A 24,438-nucleotide genomic window follows, 5' to 3' on the forward strand; every position below is an offset into this window, starting at 1 on the left:
TGGGGTCCCAAACTTTCTGGGACTACTGGGGAGGCCCTTGACTCCTACAGGCTGAGGCTGTGACAGACAGACTGGCTATTTCCAAAATGGGGCTCGCAAACAACTGTCTGAGTCACAGTTCTGTTACTGACCAAGGCAGCTCTTTAAAAAAAAAAGAAGCATTTGATTGGGGGCTGTCTACAGGCTCAGAGGGTTAGTCCCTCATCATCATGGCAGGAAGCAGACAGGCATAGCACAGGAACAAGCTGAGAGCTTCCTCTCCTGATCCACAGGCAGCAGGAAGAGAGTCACTGGGTCCAGCAACACACCGCCTCTAAAAAGGGCACACCTCCTAGTTCTTCCCAAATGATTCAACTGGGGACTAAGCATTCAAACATATGAGCCTCTGGGACCCCTCACCACAGCCCCCAAGAGGGAAGAGCCTCCTACCCTGGGCATATTATATCTAGAACTTCATTCTCATCTCATTTACTTTAGATAAAATGTTCCAAACTCTTTTTATAGGTGAGTGGGTGGATGAGAGTGGATGGCTGGGTGCTCACTAGATGTATGGATGGGTGGATGGATGGATGGGTAGAAGTGGGGGATTGCTGAATGTGTAAGAGGACGTATGGATGGATGAGTGGACAGATGGGAAAATGGGTGGATGTGTGAATGTATGTTTAGATGGGTGGAAGGAAGTGAGGATGTATAGACAGATGGAAAAGTGAATGGATGTAGGGATGGACAGACAGATGAATGGGGAAACAGAAGGAGAGGATTGTCTGGTGGCTATGCTGCCAATGGTAGATTCAACTAGTCTGACATCCCAGGGCTTCTGAGCTAGGGTCTAGAGTGCCTCCATTGTCTACAATTCCGAGGAACTTCTGGGTTACTGGAACTGTGAATAAGCATCACCTGATCATTTTCTGACAAGATGGAGATGTACACACACCCATATCACAGCATTCTCAGGATGATGGCCTGAATTAGAGAGCAATGCAAGTTGCCACGGTGGGCCCTTCTCATCTGTTAGGGTTTGAAGCACTTGGTCCCCAGCTGGTGGCACTAATTTGAGAGGGAGTATAGCCTGTAGGAGAAGGGTCCTTGCCACAGGAAGTGGGTGACCTGGAATTGAGCCTGGAGGGTGATAACCCCACCCTGCCTCCAACCCCACTTCCAGTGTGTTTCCTGATCCAAGGAGGAAGCACTCAGCGTCAGCTCCTGCAGCCATGTCTTTCCCAGCAGTGACCCAACAGAAAGATTTCCCCCACTTCAGTTGCTTCTGTCAGATGTCTCATCCCAGGGACCAGAAAAGTAACTGATACATGACCCCATGGATCCCTTTGTCACTGACTCTAAGATCAGGGCAGCTAGCTTCCAGCTTTGTTTGGTTGTAGTGGCGTGCCTGCCTCAAAAGAATGGGAGTCAGTGGTGAGAGAGATGTGAGGTTCCATCGCTGCAGGAAATTATGTCTTCTCTCTTTTTATGCCGAGGGCCTGGTGGCAGGAGACCAGCCCACCCTCTGCTGCCCTGAGAAGGGAACGCTTCACATGTAGCACCCAAATGGTACCACCAGGTGGCGGTAGAGCTAAATCTTCCATATCCCCCCCCCACCACGACACATACATAGGGTTTCTCTGTGTAGCCCTAGCTGTCCTGGAACTTTGAGGATGGCCTCAAACTCACAGAGAATGCCTGCCTCTGCCTCCCGAGTGCTGGGATCAAAGGTGTGCACCACCAACCCTGGCAACATTTTTTTTATTACTACGTAGCAATAAGAATAAGACCCTAGCCGGGCGATGGTGGCGCACGCCTTTAATCCCAGCACTTGGGAGGCAGAGGCAGGCGGATCTCTGTGAGTTCGAGACCAGCCTGGTCTACAGAGCTAGTTCCAGGACAGGCTCCAAAGCCACAGAGAAACCCTGTCTCGAAAAACCAAAAAAAAAAAAAAAAAAAAAAAAAGAATAAGACCCTACAGAGGGATTCATAAATTGCTTCCTTTACTATATAAAAATCCAACTAATCTGGTCTACATGTCCCAAACAGATGAGGTAGGCTGCTGCTGCCATGGTTTCTTTCCCAAGGACATTTAACCCAAAATTCCAGCTTTTTTAACTTCAGGGCATTTCTCTCAATATAATTAACTTGATAGCTGCACCCCCACGAGAGGTTTATAAAACTTTCATGTTATATCATTGCATAAAGGACTTCAACTGTGCCTGGTATACAGTCGACACTCAATAAATGGTAAGGTATGTGCCCAGCTCCTTCCAGGGTGTCCTTCCAGGGCTGCTCACCCCAGGCTGTGCACCTAAATATATTTATGAATGGCAGAGCTCAGCAGACAAGAATAGAAACTAAGTGGCTCAGTGCACCTCCAACCTTTCCCCACTCCTGCCACCTCGAGGTGTCCCTGAGTCTTAGTGAGAGGTACCAGTAGAAGGCATTCTGTGGTACAGACATCCGCCAGTCGTGCAGACACAGTTGCCTTCAGTATCACTCTGGGGCATCTGTTTCTCATGTGTAGTTCACTGCCTCGTGTTCTGTGTGACTCCGCTGACTCTGTCTCAGGTCCACCCCATCCTGTTTTCATGTCAGGCTTCCTGTTAGCCTACCAGGGAGAGTAGCCCCACTGTTAACTAGACATCTCCCCAGCTCCAGCTGACTCAGACCGCCATCAGAGTCGAGCTCCCTGCTGCACTCTGCCTGCAGGCTTTGGTGAGGATGGCAGCTCCTGGATCTATTGGGATCTCAAAAGATCCATGGATCACGTAAGAGCAGCACTAGGCGAGTTTGCAGCCTGCTTCACCACGTTACAGCAACGGTTTGTCCAGCGGTATCCCAGGAGAGTGAAGGAGCTGATCCTGTTGGTCAAGCACTGGTATCAGGAGGTAATTTATGGCATTGCCTTGTTTCAAGAGGGTCTCAGGCTGGCCTCAAACTCAGGCTGCCTCTGCCTTTTAAGTGCCAGGATCAAAGCTATGTGTTACCACACCCCACATCATTCACAGCAAACAAATTTTAATAATATTAACAACATACTTTCATCTAATTTGATCTCCTCTTCATCCATAAACCATAATTGAGTATTTTCTCAACCCAAGCACCTAGGGGTCACACAACTGTGGCCCCAGTACTCAAAAAGTGGACTCAACAGGATCTAGACTTTAAGGCTAACCTCAACTATATAGCAAAACACTAAAAAAAAAATCCAGGGACTAATGACTCAGCGGTTAAGAGCACATATTGCTCTTCAAGAGGACCCAAGTTCAGTTCCCAGCACCCACTTCAGGCATCCCACAACCAGCTTTATCTCCAGGGGGTCTCAAACCTCTAGCCTATGAAGGCACCTGAACTCACACGGACAGACACACATAATAAAAAATATTAGGGTGCTGGAGAGATGGCTCCACGGTTGAGAGCACTCTGCCTACTCTTCTAGAGGACCTGGGTTCAATTCCCAGCACCCACATGGCAACTCACAACCATCTATCACTCCAGTCCTAGGGGATCCCATGTCCTCTTCTGGCCACCATAGATACCAGGCACACACATGGTACACGGACAAACATACAAACAAAACACTCATACATATAAGTAATAAAAAATTGAATATATTAAAATAATTTTTAAATTCCAATAACCATCCCCACTAATGAATCTTATTTAAAAGAATGTGATGTGTGTACACATGTGCGAGTGCAATATGTGCATGGATGAGAGTGTGTTCGTGTGTGTGTGTGCATAAGTGCATGAGAAACAGTGTGTGTGCATGTGAGTGTGTCAGAATGTGCCAAAGTGTATGTGTGGCAGAGGACAATGTACAGAAATGAGTTTTCTCCTTCCACTATGTGGGTCCTGGGGATTGAACTCTCTTCATCTTGCCAGCCCCCCTTATTTTCCAACACTGTAAATGGATTGTGTTGCACACAGGTGATATCTTATTTCACTCCATGTCTGAGAAATCCAGCCACATCATTACATAGCAGTAGTTTTCATTCCCTCGTATGTTCCATTATAGTAACATACCCGTGTTTTCCTCTCTGCTGCTGTGGGGCCCTTAAGTCATTCCCAGGTTGTAACCTCTGTGACTTTGGTTACTGTGGGTGTCCTCTGATATGTCTTTTCTGAACCTAAGCTCTCATTGTTCTTGGGTAGACATGCAGTAGAATTGCTGGAGTCCCAGACACAGCCACAGACAGCATGTACATGTGTGTCTATATTTGCATACATGGACTCTGCATGAAATATAGTGGAGCGTACTTATTTAGCTTTAATAAAGAATGCCAAGTAGATTTTTTAAACCACTCTACTGGAACAGGAGAGAAGGCTTAGTATGGAAAGTACATGTTGCGCAGGCACGGAAGAGCCCACTACCCATGTAAAGGCAGGAGTGGTAGCCTGTGTCTGTAACTCCGTGTTCAGGAGGCAGACACAGGTGGATCCCCTGTGCTCACTGGCCAATCACTGCAGTCAATCAGTGAGCCCCAGGTTCAATGAGAGGCCCTGTTCCAAACCATAAGGTAGAGAGTTACTGAGGGAGACACCTGACCTTGACCTCCGGCCTCCTCATACCCACTCACAAACACAGCTCATACTCACACACATGCACACACTGACATACATGTTTATACACTCACACTTCTGTGCTCCCATATTTACTCAAACACATGTACATAAACACACTCACATGCGCCCACACTCACACAGCATGTGTTCATGCTCACACACTCATGCATACTCAAGCATGGGCACATACACACATTCACAATCACACAAACACTCACACAGTCTCACACACCCACAACACATATACACATACACTCATGCCCGCCCAGGCTTACACACTGTGTCACACACTCACACCCCTGTGAGAAGCGTGAGCATTCCAGGTGTCCCTTCCATCCCTTCATCTGTGTCTGATGGTACTGACACCTTGACTTCCAGGCACGGGGGTGACATCGTCTAGGCTCCGGCTTCCTGACAGTCTTGTCTTCTCTCCCAGTGCCAGGAGAAGTGGATGACTTCCCCATCTCCGGGGTTCTCCTACGCCCTGGAGTTGCTCACTGTGTATGCCTGGGAACAGGGCTGCCAAGATGAGGACTTTGACATTGCAGAAGGTGTCAGGACCATGCTGGGACTCATCAAGCAGTCATCATAGCTGTGTGTCTATTGGATAGTCAATTACGGCTTCGAGGATGTAACAGTTTGCAACACTCTTCTGTGCCAACTCAGGTTCCAAAGGTACCCAGCTTCTGATCTCTCTGGCTGCAGGCCTGGGCCCCATTGAGAGTGAGTTCTGAGTCCTTGCTGATATGGGGGAGGGGGAGGGGGATGAGAATCTGTCTGCAGAGGAGATTCAGTCAATGTGTTCCACATTCCAAACCATGGTCAGGCTTTGCACCTCAAAGACTAGAGGAAGCGGAGGAATTCATAGCAAGAATCATGAGATGGAACATCTCTGGGAAGAGGAGGATGGAGTTAGTGTGGCTGGATACCGCAGAGCCCTCAGCAGCCTCTCCCTTCTGTGTGTGAGTGCACACTCGCATGCGTAGGTACAGATGCACTTGGAGGTCAGAAGTTGACATCAGGTTTCACTCTCTGCTTATCGTCAAAGGTTCACTTCTTTTATGAGTATGTGTGTTCCCCATGTGTATGCCTGTAAACCACGTGCACACAGTGCGTATGAAGGCCAGGAGAGGATGTCAGACTCCCCAGAACTGTAGTTACAGATGGTTGTGAGTCACTACATTAGTGCTGGGACTTGAACCCAGGTCCTCTGCAAGAGAAGTCGATGCTCTTAACCTCTGAGGAGGTTCTCCAGCCATTCCACATTATTTGTTAAGTCAGGATCTCTCACCGATGTTCAGCAATAGGCTAGACTGGTTCACCAGCGAGTCCCAGGACACACCTGCCTCTGCCTCCCCAGGGCTGGGATTATAAACACACTAGCATCTAGTTTTTATATGGGTCTTGAGGGTCCCCAACTCAGGGCCTTTTTGAGAGGCAGGTATTTTACCCACTGACCCATTTCCCCAGCCCAACTTCTTTATTAAAATTTGTGTGTCTGGCTGGGTGGTGGTGCATGCCTTTAATCCCAGCACTCGAAAGGCAGAGGCAGGCAGATCTCTGTGAGTTTAAGACCAGCCTGGTCTACAAGAGCTAGTTCCAGGACAGGCTTCATAGCTACAGAGAAACCCTGTCTCGAAAAAAAATTGTGCATCTGTGCACCAGAAGAGGATATAGGTGTCCTTTGTGTATTATTCTGAGGCAGGGTTCTCTTTTATACTCTGTCAGTAAGCCCCAGAGATCCCCATGTCTCTATCCCTCAGAGGTGGGACTGAAGTCATGTACAAAACACCCATGTTGTTCGTGGGTCCTGAACCCTGGTCCTTATGACTGAGTTCTAAGCAGTCTTAGTTTCTAAACTATCTTCCCAGGCGCTGCTGGGCGGGGGTGGGGGAGGTTGGGGGTGGGGAGCTGGGGGGTGGGCCAAAGGGAACAGGATCTCAGGATCTCACTGTACAATCCTGACTGGCCTGGAGCTCACTATGTAGACGAGCCTGGCCTTTAACTAACAGAGATCCACCTGCTTCTGCCTCCCAAGTACTGAGATTAAAGATGTGCTCTAGTAAACTCAGCCCTGATTTCTTTTAATCTGATAAAATTTCTAGACCAGTCATCTTGAATCTGTAGTGGGACCTGTGGGCTGTGTTCCTGCCGCCCCAGCTCCCGGTCGCCTGGCCAGCCCATGCCCCAAAATAACAACACACAAACTGTACTCTTCCAAACACTGCTTGGCCCATCAACTCTAGCCCTTACTGACTAATTCTCATATCCTGATCAACCCATCTCTAATAATCTGTGTAGCACCAGTCTTACCGGGAAAGATTCAGCATGTCTGACCTGGTGGATTGCTTCATCGCGTCTGCCCTGGGGAGCAGCTGCATGGCATCTGTCTCTGAGAGGAGCTGTCCTGCATCTGAGCTCACTTGCTCTTCCTCCCAGCATTCTGTTCTGTTTACTCCACCCACCTATGTTCTAACCTATGAGGGTTGAGCAGCTTCTTTATTTTTTAACCAATGACCTTCCTCCATCATGAATCCAACTGACCCAACCAATAATGTGGGCAAAGATAACGGCTCCTGGCAGATGCTGACAGAGGCAGCTCAGGCCTGGCTGTACTCTCCTAGCCTGAATGATATGTCACCTGCACAATGCTGGGATGTTCTGGTAAGAGGATGTCCACACTGGAGAGAGGGTCCTCCTGATGCTGACTTGAGAGAGTGTGTCATGGCTGCCTGTGTGACTGCTGTGACATGTCACACACTCAGTGTGGCTTAAAGCAACAGAATTTGCCCCCCCCCCCAGTTCTGGATGCTGGGGGTTCAAAGACAAGGAATAGGGGAGGGGTGGACTCTCCCTGGACAGCTCTGATCCCTGGCTCGGCTTGTGACATCATCACCCTGTCTTTCCCTCCACTGTCACATGTCTGCCCTGTCTCTTCTCCTTTTCCTTGATGTGTGACTGTCTGGGGACCCAACTCCTCTAAGGATAATAGTCATATTTAGCTGGAGCTCACCCTTGTGACCCTCTCCTACCAGCTTCTCTAAGTCCATTTCCTGTTAGGTCATGGTCATGGGTACAACAGGTCCAAATCCCAATATATTTTAGGGAGATGCAACTCAACCAACTCTTAGAGGCCACAAAGATGGCTGTGAGGTAGAAAAGAGGGGCTATAAACAAAGTTGGTTCCCCAGAAAAGAGATAGGTTTATTTCTGCAAGAACAAAATCAGGAGACAGGAGTTGGGGGCAGACAAGGAGCTGAGCCTCCTAGAAGTGTACACAACTCATGTCTGTGACTCCCAAGCAGACCCTGAGGCCCAGCCCCTGGGTGTGGGGCCAGCAGTGATGCAGATGTAGTCTGCCTGTCGGAGGAGGGCATCAAGAGCATTCCCAAACTAGACCAGCTGGGTCTGTCGAAAGGCTGCCTTGTTGGCCTTCGAAATGAGACAGATGTGCCAATCAAACCCCACCTGTGAGAATACGTGAGGGGCAAACTTCTATCCAAAGTGTGGACGCAGGGGCCACACTCCATCTACAGAGCTACCAGACGCTAACAATGTGGGACAGACAGAAGGAAGCAGAGTCTGTGAATGGGGTCGTTCCCCAGGTAGATGCCAAGGACTCCACAATCGCTCCCGTGTCCCCCACCCCAGGCTCCATTATCACCACTGCCTGGCCTTTTACTTCCTTGGGACAACCTCCTTGGTTTCCTTCTGAGTTTTCAAACATCTATCTCTGCAAAAAGAGACTCACAATGCCTGTGTGAGCTTCATAGACAGGAACTCTGGCACTTGCCGTTGTTGGCTAAGTGATATCACACACACATGCCCTCAGCTTCATGACTAGTGTGGTGGTTGCAAGTCACCAGAGTCTCTTGAGGGTGCTTCACTTCCACAACCACTGGGCTGTGGTCAAAACCAAATTTAAGTTCATAGTGCTGTCAAACTATAAGACACACACACACACACACACACACACCATATTCATATTCTGACAGCCATACCAATAGCACCGCATAGATCCCCCTTCTAACACACAGGCACATAATATGTTCAGCTTCCATGTCTCTACTACACCTTAAAAATTGTTTTTAATGTCAGACAGTGGTGGCACACCTCTTTAATCCCAGCACCTGGGAAGGTAGGGCCAAGAGAATGTCTGTAAGTTCCAGGATAGCCAGGATGGTTACACAAAGAAACCATGTCTCAGTATATATATTATGTGTACAACTGTTGCCTGAATATATGTTGTATTAAATGTGTATAATATCCACAGAGGCCAGAAAAGGGTATCAGATCCCCTGGAACTGGAGTCACAGACAGCTGTAAGCCACCACCCGGGTGCTGAAAATTGAACCTGGGTCCACAGACAGTGCACTGAACCAATGAGTCATCTCTCTAGTCCCCACCACACCTTCTGATCCCTGTGCTCTTCACTAGCCAGTCCTTTCAGACCATGACATCACCCCTCTCTTGACAGCCCAGGAACCAACACACAAGCAGGAATGAGCATTTCAGGCTTATCACATGTACACACACACTCACACGTAAACATATACACTCACAGACGAACATGCACCTTTGCACCTGGAACCTCACACTCTCACAGTGCTGCACAATGCTGACACTTGTGAAAATACATCAGCACTCACAACTGCATACACTCACATTTGCATGCACTCACGTGTGCACATAATGTGCATACTCGCACATGCAAACACTCGTATTCTTGAATATTCATCTATAGCCTCTCATATGTGTGCATTCCTGTGTGTACACTTGCATATGATACAAGCTCACATATGCACACAACACATGTACACTCATGTGCGCATGCACACCCTGTACACCATCTGAGCTGTAGGAGCAGAAGGATTGAGTATGCTGCCACTGTCAAGGGGGTGCAAGGGTCACAACATCTAGGGGTGTCTGACCAAGATCAGCTAGCCTGCAAAGCTAAGCCCCTTCTCTTGTTCCCAGATGGCTGCACTGCTCTCTGCCAATGCTCTCCAGGAAACTTATCCACTTAGACTTGTCTTCTTCCTCACTCCCCACTGTTTAAAAAGTGACCCCTAAATCTATAACCTTATTGTTACAGCAGTGGGCAATCCAAATGCAGTCTCGCAGAGCTGGGATGGAGACACTTGAGGCCTCGTTCCCTTTTTAAGCTCCTTGACCCTGCCCATGTATCCTAGTTCCTTATCCACCTTCAAAGCCATTAGTCCAACACCCTCCAGGCCCTCCTCTCCATGTCTGAGCTCTCATCTACTTTTCCAAGTTTGACCTTCACACCTGCCTCTTGCAAGGTCTTTGGGGATTTCCTCATGCTGACCCAGAGCACCTCCCATGTCTGCATCCCACAACCCCTTCAGAAGGATCTAGATCTCTCCCAAGTAGCCCATGAGGGACCAGGAGAGTTTCTGCTTGGAGAGGGGGTGGGCCACAGGAGGTAAGGATTGCCCAGAATCTCAAGAACATTTTCAGGAAGGTCTCTGACAGGAAGGTCTCTGCCCACTGTTGGAAGAAGGCTAGCAGGAGGAAAGAGGTGAGTTTTGGGGTGGCTTCTGAGCAGAGCCCACCAAATTTCTCTCCTCCCCAGCCCATATCACTCTTCATCACTCCAAGCCATTTACTGGACACGTTCATCAAAGACCTCCTCCAGCCCAATGAAAAGTTCTTGGAGCAGATCAGAAAAACTGTTAACATCATCTGTGAATTCCTCAAAAACAACTGTTTCAAGGACTCAAGCACCAAAGTGCTGAAGGCTTTCAAGGTGAGTGCTGGCCTGTAGCAGCGCCAGCTCTTGGGAACCAGGGAGACAAGGGTGAGGGGAGGCAGCATCTCACCTTCTCTTTCCTCCTAGGGAGGATCCACTGGCAAAGGCGCGGCTCTGAAGTATGGATCAGATGCTGATATTGTAGTGTTTCTCAGTCCTCTGAAGAGTTACCACTCCCAAAAAGAGGAGCGCTCACTGTTTGTCCAGGGCATCCAGAGGCAATTAAAAGTCTTCCAAAGGACCCAGGAGCTGGAGGTGAAGTTTGAGACTTCAAAGTGGATGGCCCCCAGGGTGCTGAGCTTCACCTTGAAATCCAGGAGTCTCAATGAAAGTGTCAACTTTGATGTCCTGCCCACCTATGATGCACTAGGGAGGAGTCCACAGACCCTAGCTCCTGAGAAAATTCTGGAAAACGTGGAGGAAAAACCAGGGAGGGTTGGGTAATTCTCTCCCAGTTTTTGCCCAGGCCCCCAGGCACCTACATGCAATCCCACTCTCATGTAAGCAGTCCAGGCAGCCTTAAGGAGCTGCTGGCTCTGTTCTCCATGGTGTGTGAGGGATAGCACATACAGTTACAAACAGATCATAGACAACATCCCTTCATTTTCTCTGTGGAAAAGGGAACTAAAGAACAGAATGTGGGGGGCAGATTTGTGAGGTAAGAGACAGGAAATTGGGTGAAGAAAACTCCTCCTCAGAAAGCCCATTCACAGGTGGCAGATACAGAAATATATGGACGAATGAAAGATCTCAAAATAGACTGATGAGATAGCTCCACGGTATGTGTTTGCCATTCAGTCATGGGGACCTGAGTTTTATCCCCACCACCTGTATAAAACGCCAGGCTCTACTGGAGGCACACTAGGGGTACGGGTGGAGAGAGAAACGGTCTAGCTGAATCAGATTGAAGTTCAGGGGGAGACCCTGTCACAGTGGCATAAGGTGAAGGATGATGCATCAAGACAGCCAACATCCTCCTTTGGACTCTCATGGGTGTGCGCAGACAGGCACATGCACCCACATTCACAAAGCAACTTAGAGAAAAAAGGGTTTGTTTGGCTTACACGTCCAGATCTCAGTCCATCATGGAGGGCCATCATGGAGGGAAGTCAGGGCAGAAACTCAAGGAAGGAACTTGAAGCAGAAACCATGGGGGAATGCTGCTTGCTGTCTCACTTATAGGTTTATCTTGGCTAGCTCTTAATCAGTCAAGGGAATGGTGCTGCCTACAGTGGGCTGGTCCCTGCATCAAAATCAACTTCTCAGATTGACTCTAGGCTGCTTCATGTTCTCTCTCTCTTTTTCTCTCTCTCTCACACACACATATATTCTCACATCCATGCACATACAAAGGCCAAGCTACTATGTGTGTGTGTGTGTGTGTGTGTATTTCCTATATTAGAATTATGAAGACTATAATATCTTCCACCTGAGTTGTTCTTGGGGCCCAGGGGTAATCAGGGTAAAACATTTGCTTAGCATGTACAAGGCTCTGTGTTCAATGTCCTCACCCCAAGGTAAAGCAAACAGCTCTTACCCATTGTTTGTGGCTGGAGCTCAAAGGCAGAGTACTTGCCTAGCATGAGGATCCTGGGTTTGACACATCTCTCCCCAACTGCAAACAAAAACCAGCTGTTTTGATTTCTCTCAGAATAAACAGGAGTCTATAGAATGGGCTTCAGCTCACTTTTGTCTGTTTGCTCTTGAAATAGCAGCTGTGCTAGTCTGCCTCCTGTCACTGTGATAAACACTGGCCAAATTGGGCAATGGCAATGCACACCTTTAATCCCAGCACTCTGGAGGCAGAGGCAGGCAGATCTCTGTGAGCTCGAGGCCAGTCAGAGCTACACAGAGAAACCCTGTTATGAAACAAACAAAAAACCCAAATACAACCACTGACCAAATCATCTTGGGGAAGAAAGGGTTTAGTTCCTCTCACAGTTGCGTGAGTCATGGAGGAAAGTCAGGGCTGGAACCTGGCAGCAGGAACTGAAACAGAGGCCATGGAGGAACACTGCTCACTGGCTTGCTCCATCTAGATTGCTCAGCCTGCTTTCTTATACAACTCAGGACCCCCAGAGGGCTGTGCCCTTCCACATCATTCATCGATCGAGAAAAAGCCCCCACAGATGAGGCCTTAGGCCAGTCTGGTGGAGGCAGCTCCTCGGTTGAGACTCCCTCTTCTCAGGTGTGCTTAGCTTTGTGTCAAGTTGACAGAAAACTCACCTATATAGCAACACAGCAAATGTTTTCAGCCTAGGAGGCCACAGTTTTCCCACTACTTGGCTTTGACATTTCAATCTGAAAACAGCCTTGTGCGATAGATTCACAAACAGGGGCAACTCCATCCCAGTGAAACTGTGTTGACAAAAATGAGAGGTGAACTAAAGATACCTCAGCAACAGCAGTGTGCAAACGAGCTCAGAACAGACAGGAAGGTCTTTCTCCAACACTGAGAAACATCTAGACCTGTGTTCTGAATCCACTGAGAGCTTGAGGTGTGGCTGGAGCTACCAAAGAGCTGAATTTTTGTCTCTTTTCCTTTTAATGATCTCAAATACAATCAGCCACAGTGGCTGGTGGCTGCCCTAGTGGGTACCACAGGTGTGTGTACTACTGTGAAATTACCAGCACCCACCAGACCATGGAGTCACTACTGTCTGCATCTTGGATACCCATCAGTAATTCAAATATATATATACACGGTTCAAAAGAAATTTCCCCCAGAATGAAATTGCACTTGTCAAAAAAAAAATAGGATGGGTTCACTGGCTAAGGGGGGTTTGCTGCTCTTTCAGAGGACCCAAGTTTGGTTCCCAGCACTAGAGTTCGGTGGCTCACACCTTTTAACTCCAGCTCCAGGGGACCTGGTTCCTTCTTCTGGCCCCTACAGCCTCTCACATTTGCATGTGTGTGAACACATCACACCCATCCAAATAAAAATAAAGTTTTTAGCCAGGCGTTCGTGGCACACACCTTTAATCCCAGCACTCAGGAAGCAGAGACAGGTGAATCTCTGTGAGCTTGAGGCCAGCCTGGTCTAAAAAGTGAGTTCCAGAACAGCCATGGAAACCCTGTCATGAAAAACCACATAAATGAATAAATAATAAAGTTTTTTGAAAACCCACAGTTTTGAGGTCTGTAGAGAGTTTGTCTAACATCACCAAAACCTGGGTTCAACTCCCATACACTGGCATGGGAGTACTCACCTGTGATCTCAGCAGTCGGAAGGCAGAGTCAGGAAGATCAGAAATTCAAGATCAACTTTGGCTACATACCAAGTTTAATGACAACCTTGGCTACATAAAATCCTGTCTCAAAAAAGATTGGTTTTTTTCACTCTGTTACTTACCATATACAATAGGACTAACATACACTTTGCTCCCATGTCAGGTCATCTGCATCCTGGCTTCACCTCCAGACCCAAAGCCTACAAGGCTCTCATTGCATTATGTAAATCATCAGTCATCAAGTGGGGGGAGAGTTTTCCACCTGTTTTACAGAGCTTCAGAGTGAGTTCATTAAATCCCCAACCCACCAAACTGAAGAGTCTGATTCACTTGGTACAAACAGGTCAGCCAGACCCTGCTTTGGCCAATGTGGTTGTTGTTTTACCAACAAGCTAGGATACCAGCTTTGCCAACTGTCCTGAACCCCCAAATCCTCCCATGCTTGGGGCTGGGCCTCTGGAGGGAAGCTGTTGCTCATTTAGCCATGGGTCTTCTGATTGCATTTCAGTACTTGTGTATTTGGGTCAGGCCTATAGAGCCTCCTAGCATCAGAGCAATGTGCAGCTTGTTCTGACCGCACATTGGTCAAAGAATTCAGTGGCAGCCAAGTTCTCCTGAGAAACATGGATGGAAGTTAAAGTTGCATGCCACAGGTTACCAGTACAGCTGTATGGACACCATGTTGTCTCTCAGAAGGCAACAGGAAGCTGTGGCTGAGACTCAAATCATCATAAGTGGCTGAGGCCTGGGGGACTGGTTTGCTCTGATTTGAATTTCAGCAAGTCACATGACTCCCTCAAGCACCACCCCTCCCCCTCCTTACCCTCTCTGCTTACTACTCAACCTACCTCCCCATCCCACAGCCAATCTTCCTCTGACATGGCAATCCATGGTACAGGGCTCATAGCTAGCCTACAGAGGGTCCTATCAGCCAGGAGTTACATTGCTGCCCAAACACAGGACACCATGTGTACCACTCTGTCTGCTGCTGAGTCTAGCAAGCCTACCTAGGAGTCAGGGCTCCCTCTTTCAAGTTCTGTTTCATAACCATGTTGCCCAGCTGCAACCCAAGCAGTCCATGAGACACACTGGGCCCCTCTGCCTCTCCAAGGTCACCTGACATCTCCACTCTCCCAATCTGTGTGAAAGGAAAATGAAGCCAAAAGCATCCTTGCCCCCAAAGTATGCCCTGGAGCTTCTCACGGTGTAGGCCTGGGAGCAGGGCAGTGGCATGAATAATTTCAACACTGCCAAAGACTTCCGGACCATCCTAGACCTGGCCATCAAATGCAAGCAGCTTTGCATCTTCTGGACAGTCAACTACAACTTCGAAGATGAGCTGATAAGGACGTTTTCACTGACCCAGATCCAGAAAAAGAGGTGCCTGTGTCCCCGTCCCCCACCCTGTTCTAAATTAACCCAATACCCTTCTGTGCTATTTCTTCCATGACCTGGATTCTTTTCCCCCAGGGTCTTGTTCATTCCCAGTGTGAAACTGAGGGAGAAGCTGCCAGATGAGTGAGAAAACCCAACCTAGGGAGTAGAAGGGCCTGGCCAGACAGAAGGGATGCAGAAGGGGAGGAGGGGGCAGGCAGAGGGCTCCCTCACTGCTTTCTTTCTTCTGTTATGTCGAAATGTGAAATGTGTGTGTTAGCCGATCTGAGAGGGGTCTGAGGTGGCAGGATATCCCTGAGAAACAGCATTGCCATTTCCAGGCTCAAGTGTGCATAGACACACACACACACACACACACACACACACACACCAGTGCTGACCTCCTTAGCAACACTGTACTGTGACATCTTGTAGTTGGGTGAGAGTCTCTTGAAAGGGGTCATCACTATGGTTCACTGTGTGAAGTAAACAGCTTTAGAAGGGTTTTTGGATTTCAACTACAATAATTCTAGGAAGTTACTTTGACTCTTTAGTAGATTCAAATTGCTTGACCTAGGCTGCCAGGATACATTGTGTCTTTGATGGGAATAGAGCCAGCAGTCTCGTAAACAAACAGTCCTTTCCTAGTCTCTAACTCTTAACTCTCCTTTAGACCAGTAATCCTGGATCCAGCTGATCCCACAGGCCACATGGGAGAAGGTGACCGCTGGTGTTGGCATCTTCTAGCCAAAGAAGCAAATGAGTGGCTTTCCTCCCTCTGTTTTGAACTACAAAGTGGAGGCTTAGGGCAGAGAGTGCAGCTATGGAAAGTGCCAGTAAGAAAGTGGGTGGCTCTGTCACAAATCAATCATAGGGCTTTCTTGCTATAGTGATTTGGAATTACTGAGCCCCTCAAAGAACCAAAAACTGGACTCCAGGAGTTCTTTCAGTCAGTCATCTGCCCTGCTCTGGGTACTTAAAGACCCAGATAACTGAGAGTCGGAATCATGAGGCAGGGAGGAGTGGAAGGATGGGGACATCTGAGGAAGTGATTCAGCAGAGTTCATTTCCCCAGAACCCACATAAATGCAGGGTGGGTGTGGCAGCCTCCTTATGATTCCAACCTTGGAAGCCTGACTCAACAGAATCCCCAGAGCAAGCCAGCTAACAAAGCTAACCATATCAGCTATCTCTGGGTTTGATTGATAAAGCCTGCCTCAATAAATGAGGTGGAATAGTGACAGACGATGAGTCCTCACAGCATCCCAGGGCCTTATACATGTAGACATATGCATGTACATACACAAAACATGCATACAAATGACATATGCATGTACACACATGCAAAGATGCATACACGTGCATGCAATACACAGACAGAGAAAAACAAAAACAAGAAAAGAGGGCACATAGTAAGTAGATTAGATTAAATGCTTCATTGATGAATTTTCACACTTTTAAAAACCTAGAATTGTCATTTGAGGCCAGCCTGGTCTACAAGAGCTAGCTCCAGGACAGGCTCTAAAGTTATAGAGAAACCCTGTCTCAAAAACAAACAAAGAAACAAACAAAACAAAACAAAAAAACCCTAGAATTGTCACATGGTCACCTGTAGCTTTGAAAGTGGCTACCAAGCAAGGGGTAAAATTGTACTGTGGAAGGATTGGAACTCCATCCCCCTCCCCCCAAGATACACCAGGCACAGCCTTCCAGGCTACCCTCCCACAGGCAGGCACACTTCATTCTTCTTTCTGTGCCCCCTTGGCACTCTTGACTTCCGGAGACAAGATGAGAAGGCTGTACTGTGCATTGTGAGATGCTGAACACTGTCCCCAGACTCACCTGTGTATTTCCCAGTTGGAAGCTGAGACATTGTGTTGTGTCTTCTGGTGTGAGAGTTTGTTGTTGTGCTTCCCAAATAGGTTTCCCAGATTCTTTTCTGGAGACAGGTTCTCATTGTGTGGCCCTGAATGATCTGGAACTCACTCTGCAGACAAGGCTGGCCTCAAACTCACAGAGATTCACCTGCCTGTGCTGGGATTAAAGGCGTCTGCCACCACACCTTTCTTTAAGCTCCCACCCCACCTGTCTTTTTCTCCCCGGGTAGTACAGACCCCAGGAAGCTGCAGAGCTCAAATCTACCCCACCGTGGGTATCTGAGTTGGAATCCATATCTGGGATAAAAGTGCTAGATGAAGCCTCTAGAGCCGGCTGGCCATCGATTTAAAGACTCGGGCCATGTTACAGAAGGGAACAGGTCTAGTCCTCCCTGGCTGGTCCCCACCTCTCTCCTGCACTCCCAGACACTCTGCTTGAAATCAAGACTTCGGATCTGCTCCCCCTCCCACCCCAGGGTCTCACATAGTGGACACCCCTCTGTGAAAGTGAACTTCAGAGATGCTTGCCCCAAGCAGCGTGCTGTGTTCCCATTCTATATGTTTTTTCCCTGTTTCCTTCTCTTCATGCCTCTCTTCAGCTCCAGACTCACCCTGTCTCACTAAGGTTGAGCCCCTCCCTTGCCCTTCATTTCTGGTAGTCCCAGTTAGTTCTCAGTATCTCACTGCATCTTTGCTGAGCTCTTCACTCCATCTACAAGCCTTCCCCGCCTGTGTGAATGCAGAGGTGTCCAGCCCAGCAGCCAGTCAACCATCTCCCTCCACCCCTGCTGCTAAAAACCCCTTCTCTTGGGGAAATGCAAACAACATGTACCCCTCCTCCTAAGATCCTGGGACAAACCAAGATGTGAGGAACCAAGGAATTCTTTGGGCTTACCTGCAGCATGTGGGTGAGGGGTCATGGGCGGGGCTGAGGTGACTCTAACTCTGCTGCACTGGAATGTCCTCACCCACCAAGAATGGTGGCTTTCCCAGGGATGCCTAGAGGGCACCCTGTCTCCTCATCTTTTACCTCTAACCCCTCCTGGAGACCACGTGTAAATAGATCAGAGCAGCATACAGCTGGTTGGAACTGGTTGCTGAATTCTCAAGTAAGAGTCCTTAACCTTCCCACACCACTCTTCCAAGGGGGAAGACGAACAGTCAGCAGGCCCCCAGTTGTGATGTTATTAGACGAGCTGGCTTAGGTCGACTCCTGAAGATGGCGGTAGTTTGTCTCAGAGGGTAGTTCTATACAAAGCTTCATGCCAAGGCTGGTTGATACCTCCTGCCTTAGCTTTGAGAGCTGCCCTTTCCTTCTTGACTGCCAACGGCCCTCACCCCAGCGTTTCAACTCCATTGGTGCATAAAGGCTTAGCCCCATGCATCCTCGTGCAAAGGTTGTCTGTCGCTTCTCTCCCTGGCTCTGTCACACTGAGGGCTATTCCCCTGGGAAAACTACATTTCCCAGAAGCACATGCACCCAGTGTCTGGCGCAGAGGCCCCTGTGCGCACGCGCAGAACATATCCTTTGATGCACGTGTGCTGGGTCCCCTTTAAAAAGCTGGAAGCACTATTCTTGGCCTCTCTCTCCTCTCTCTCTCCTCTCTCTCTCTCTCTCTCTCTCTCTCTCTCTTTATCTCTCTCTTTCTCTCTCTCTCTCTCCCCTTCCCTCAATGTCCGTCACGCCCTCACCCTCCCCGTAATAAATTTATACACATGGGTTCATTTGTGCCTCGTGTTCTCTTTGGTCTCTGCAGAAAAGGAACATTACTGAGGACCGTGCAGGCCCCTGTACCACTTCTCATCCGAGAACTGCAGCACCCAGGGAGTTTACTTTATTTAGTAGGTTATGAAGGGGAGAAGACCAGAGAGAGCCATACTTTTGTTATGTCCCCAAATTTGTTCCAGCTGTTTACAGGCACCTGTTAACTGCTTTTTCTACAATGTGGATTTCAGTGCAAATGAAAAGGCTACTAGAACTTTTATCTCCTTTGATCAACTAAAAATTCATGAGAGATTAGGGGAGTCCAGAAGGTCAGAAGGCTTGAATCCATCTGTCACAGCTCAAACAGACTCCAGATAAGTAAAAGTCCTGAAACATATAAGGTTCTCTTTTAAACTCCTTAATTTTTAACTTGTCCCTGCCCCCTCAATAGCCTGAGAATGCTAGATCATAGACAAGTTTCCGTTGGGGAAACCTATTGCCTGCATGTCAATCATTCTGGAAGAGTCCAGCAGAAGGAGGATAGGGATAAACAAAGGTGACCGTCACTAAATTAACCCTAGAGACTGATGAAGACTAGACCACACTCATTCCCTTTGCCCTCCTCCAGGTCAGCAATGCCTTTTATATAGAGGGTCTAATTTTCTATGAGATAATGTTTGGGAGGCCCCCTCCAACCTACCCAAAACTTAAGTCTGATTTAATTGCTGAGATATCTAATTTGCCTTACTTCGGTCACTACAGATGTGACAAAGGACTCATGATGGACTGTTTCTCTTGTTCTGCCATCTGTATGATTGGCCGTCTGTTGAACCACATAACTACCAACTGAGATACCTGGTCTGGGTGAAACATCATCTAAAGGAGACTCTAAATCCCCATTGGAAAGGCCCTCACATTGTGATCCTAATTACTCCCTCTGCTGTCAAAGTCGATAACATTCATTCCTGATAACATCATGCCCACCCAAAATCTTTTCCTGACTAAAGATCTTACACAGGTGCTGGAAGAAGATGGGTGGTTCGGTGGGACAAGCACAACCCACTAAAGATAAGACAGATGAAAGACTGGTCCCTGACCTTTTCTTCTGTCCTCTTGGGTGGCCCCAAAATATTATCAACCTATAGTTAATGAATGGGATGCCCTAAACCAAAATACCCTCTCAGCAAGCCCTACATTAATTTGGTTTGCCTATACCATTGGCTTGACACCCTGCCTCTTCCTAGGATATTTCACTGAGAAAGACAAGCCTGAACTTTGTGTATTAGTTCATATTGTGCCTCAAGTCCTATACCATGAAGGGGAGGCAGAGAGAATGCATATGGGGACTATAGGATTACTATGCACCAGGAGGGTACCTCCTAATCTTGTTCCCCTCGGGTAAGAGCAGGGACTGCAGAGTCAACAGCCCTTGGGACAGCAGCACAATTACTGGGGACTGCAACTTGTGAGTCCTAAGCAGACAAACCAACAGAGATATTATCTTCCATCAGTTTCCTGGAAAATGAAGTTGTTCCTGCTCTTGGAGGCCATAGCCCTAGTCAACCCCTGAGCATGATGAGGCCCAATATTGCACAGTAGTGGATATACTCATTGACAAGTCCTTCCTGTCAGAAGGGACGGGTGGCAGCCTGGCCTACAGCATCAGCATCCTCACATGCCAGTTGCTTAAGAGTAGGATTTCTGCCTCTCCATCAGCCACACGACACCTGATCACCTGCGGAGGATGAGAAACAAATCTTGCTGGGCATCAACTGTCTGTATTAGAAATTACCTCTGTCTTTTTTCCAGAACCTGGTAATGTATGCCATGTGTCCTCATTCCCAGAAAACAAAGGTGCTCTTCTAGGGAATGGCAGAACATCATTTTCCCCTCCCCCATTCATTGCACTCTCACAATCCGGAGGCAGAGGAGGGTATAACAGGTCAGGCAGGGGAGTGGACAGCCAGGTGTTCATCCTTGAACAAAACTGACATTTTTACTTTTGATTTTGTTTCACTGGGTCCCTTCTGAACTTGCACTGGAAAAAAGGCCCTTTTTAGCTTGTGAGATTTTGTGGGGTGTGTGTGTGTTTCATTATTTATCTCATACCCATGAAGAATCTGTCATAGTCTTTTCTAAATCCTTTGGCTTGTCCCCATTTATTGTTTGTATCAGGATATAGACCAATGTCCATGTTACCCAGAATTGTATCAGAATTCCTTCTTCTTGTCAATGGGTTTTCACTATTTTTCCTTTCACTTGACTCCACACTCTGGGATCTAAAGTGCCCTTTTCAGGAAACTAAGTATCACAGTTTGATATTAAATCCCAACACTCTTCAACAGGGATTTACACATTGTAGTACCTGTCACTTTAAAGAAATGATGTATCAACTCAATATATGGTGCCAGTTTTCCTGGGTTTTGCCCATCATTAATCCCTGCCTACTTCCTTACTAATGCAGGGGTCCACCAGTCCTCTTGTAACTTTTCATTCAGGTCCCTGGTTCAGGCGCCACTTGTTGACTTTCATTGACCTGTGCAGATCTTGTCAGCCTGACCTGGGATCTGAGGACCTGAAGGAAGGGGACCAACTGCAGTGCAATGCTGCAGACAGCCTGACTTCAGTTTCAGTGTCTTTTTTTTTTTACTTTTCTTTAAGGTTTGCTTTTTTGTTGTTTTTATTGAGCTATACTTTTCCCCCACTCCTCTGCTTTTATCCCCTCTTTCCTTCTACCCTCTCCTGTGACTCCCAATTTACTCAGGAGATGTCTTTTTCTCCTTCCTAAGTAGATTCATGTATGTCTCTCTTAGGGTCCTCTTTGCTGTCTGGGTTTTCTGGGGTTGTGAACTGTAGGCTGGTTTTTCTTTGATCTATGTGTAAAAGCCATTTATGAGTGAGTACATATGATATTTATATTTCTCTGTCTGGGTTCCCTCACTCAATATGTTTTTTTTTTCTAGATCCATCCATTTCCATGGAAATTTTAAGATGTCATTGTTTTTTTAACCACTGTGTGGTACTCTATTATGTAAATGTACCACATTTTATTTAACCATTCTTTGGTTGAGGGGCATTTGGTTTCCAGGTTCTGGCTATAACAAACAATGTTGCGATGAACATAGTTGAACACATGTCCTTGTGGTATAAAATTGAGCATCCTTTGGGTATAATACTCAAAATTGGTATTATTCTCCTCCCACCGACAAACATCCTGTTATTTGCCCCCCAAATCAGAACATTCCCAGAGAGTCCCCTTCTGATTTCATGTCACATGGGTGCAGCTAGATCTAGGTTACACCTTAGAGGAAGTGTGCTACCCTTTCTACCACCATTGCCATCCCTTGCCCCTCATTTTCTTTAGACCCCTCTTTTTCATAGTCTCTCTCTCTCTCTCTCTCACGCTCTCTCATCATATGTGGATTTATTGTGGGGTAGATGTGATCATGAACCATGGCTAACACACCTCAGCAGTCATCCATCTTTTCTGAAATCTGGTCTCTCTCTGACCTGGAATTACACATTAATCTTGACTGACTGGACAGAGCCCTGGGCACCCTCTTCTCTTCATCTCTCCAGCTCTGCAACTATAATCCTGTGCCACCACTCCTGGTATTTTCATGAGTCCTGGGCTTCCAACATAGGTACTCATGATTGTGACCAGTCACATTACTGACAATCTCGCCAACCAACACCTTCTATTCCTGAACTGAAAGTATTTATCATTTGATAAATTCACCCAAACAGAGGATCACTTTAGGGCTGAGCTGGGGAAAAGGGATTTAGAATTTTGAGAGTGGGAAATGAGAATCCATCAGAGAAGGACATTAAGTAGCAAGCTGGCTCACAGAGCGAATGAAGGCACCTTAGATGTCCCCTCAGTTTACCAGCAATATTTGTGGCTGACTGTGGATTTTGTCTTTCTAAACATGAGGCAGCAGAGAACTCACTGAAATTTAATAACTGAGGCATGCTTTCCCAAGGGAAACCTCAGACAAGGCCAGAGGCCTTCGTGTCTGTGGGAGAGTTAGTGAGGATGCATAACTTGTCAGAGGAGTGCTATCTGCCCCTGGAAACCTAGCCATCACCACTCCACCCTCCAACATGCATACACATGTTATATTATGCATGAAATGACCCTCTACTTGAAGATCTTATACCAGGCCTGACACACAATGTATCTCCAAAATTAAAAATTGCCCAGCTCAAACTGGGTGTAAAAAAGCATGGGATAAAACTGGACTCGCTGAACATAGCGGACGATGAGGACTGCTGAGAAGTCAAGAACAATGGCACTGGGTTTTGATCCTACTGCACGTACTGGCTTTGGGGGAGCCTAGGCAGTTTGGATGCTCACCTTACTAGACCTGGAAGGAGGGGGGAGGTCCTTAGACTTCCCACAGGGCAGGGAACCCTGACTGCTCTTTGGGCAGATGAGGGAGGGGGATTTGGTTGGGAGAGGGGGAGGGAAATGGGAGGCGGTGGCGGGGAGAAGGCAGAAATCTTAAATAAATAAATAAATAAATAAATAAATAAATAAATAAAGGAATCATTCCCCCACAGGAAAAAAAATTGTCCAGCTCTATCCAAAGACAACCAGGGACACCCCTGAATGCACACTGGGGCTTGGGGAGTGTAGATAATAGTTGAGGCTTTATATTTGAGGAACACAGCATCCCCAGATGGCCACTGTGTGAACTGCTGCTGTTAACTTAAAGACAAGGTCACTGATCTTGGCTTAAGAAAGCCATGGAAACAGTAGAGTCTCAGGCATCAGGGAATGAGAGGCCTGGGAAAAGGAGCAGCTGCATGCTGTCGAAACTGCAAAGGGAGGGGGCCCATAGGGAATGATCCAGAAATAAACTGTAATATGGTTCCCCCAGAAACCTGTCTTAGTCATAGAATTCCCCAACCTCAGACAGCTTTCTAGTAAGGAAGTCGGGGCACCACAGAAGGACCCCTTAGAAATGGCAGTGTGGGTGACAACCTAAGAGAGGACCCTGCCACAAGACTACCCAAGATGACATAGCCAATGAGCTCTACTCTGCTGGACCTTCAAATTGAAAATAAGCCCATGAGTCAGTGAGTGACCAGGCATGTCCCCAACTCCATCGGTAGGTGACTTTGTCCTATGTCAGCATCAAAGCCTGATGGTGTGACCTGCTGTAGCCACGGCCACAGCCACACATGTGCACACACCTAAGACACAGCCTGCTGCATGCCAAATCCACTCAAATGTGCTATGCATCCCCACACAATTGCACACATACAGCTATTCCATAGCCTGCTGTCCATCTACAAGTTCATAGGACACACACACACATTGCTCTTCTCAGAACCTAGACACATAAAGTCATGTGATATTAAGTTAGGCACTACAGAAAATCATGCAGTATAAACACACAGTGACTGGGGAGATAGCCCAGTGGATAATGGCAATTTGAACACCACGAGGACCTGAGTTCAAATCACCAACATCCACCTAACTTAGGAAGTGTTAGTCATGGACCTGTAACCCTAGCACTATGGGGGCAGAGACAGGAGAATCTCTGTGGCTTTCTGGATGCCAGCCCAGCTCCTTGCTCACAGAGAAAATATGGATCAGGTGACAAACTATAAAGGAAGACACTCAATGTCCTGTATTACCTCCATTCATACATGTATAATTTCTCGTAAACACACACAAATCTCAGACTCTGTAAGCCTGAGATGCATGATATAAATGCAACAAACTGCTCTGCAGTAAATCTGGCATGAGCAGGAGTACACATGCATGACCAGCCCTGTGCAGAAGATACTGAACACTCAGAATGTGCTTGGCTGTTATTAGATGACCGTGCAGCCCTCTTGTGTATGACCTCAGTATGATGTTTCCTCCCACCACTGTCTCTAGGCCTATGAGGAAAGCACTTTGTGGGAACTGCAGCC

General features: G+C 47.5%; 1 pseudogene; it reads left to right on the plus strand.

Moving 5' to 3' along the window:
- LOC130869186 (2'-5'-oligoadenylate synthase 2-like) overlaps nucleotides 1-24,438 on the plus strand; it is a 68,518-nt pseudogene that overhangs the window by 4,776 nt on the left and 39,304 nt on the right.

The sequence above is a fragment of the Chionomys nivalis genome, unplaced genomic scaffold (genome assembly GCF_950005125.1).
Source record: "Chionomys nivalis unplaced genomic scaffold, mChiNiv1.1 scaffold_77, whole genome shotgun sequence".
NCBI lineage: Eukaryota > Metazoa > Chordata > Mammalia > Rodentia > Cricetidae > Chionomys > Chionomys nivalis.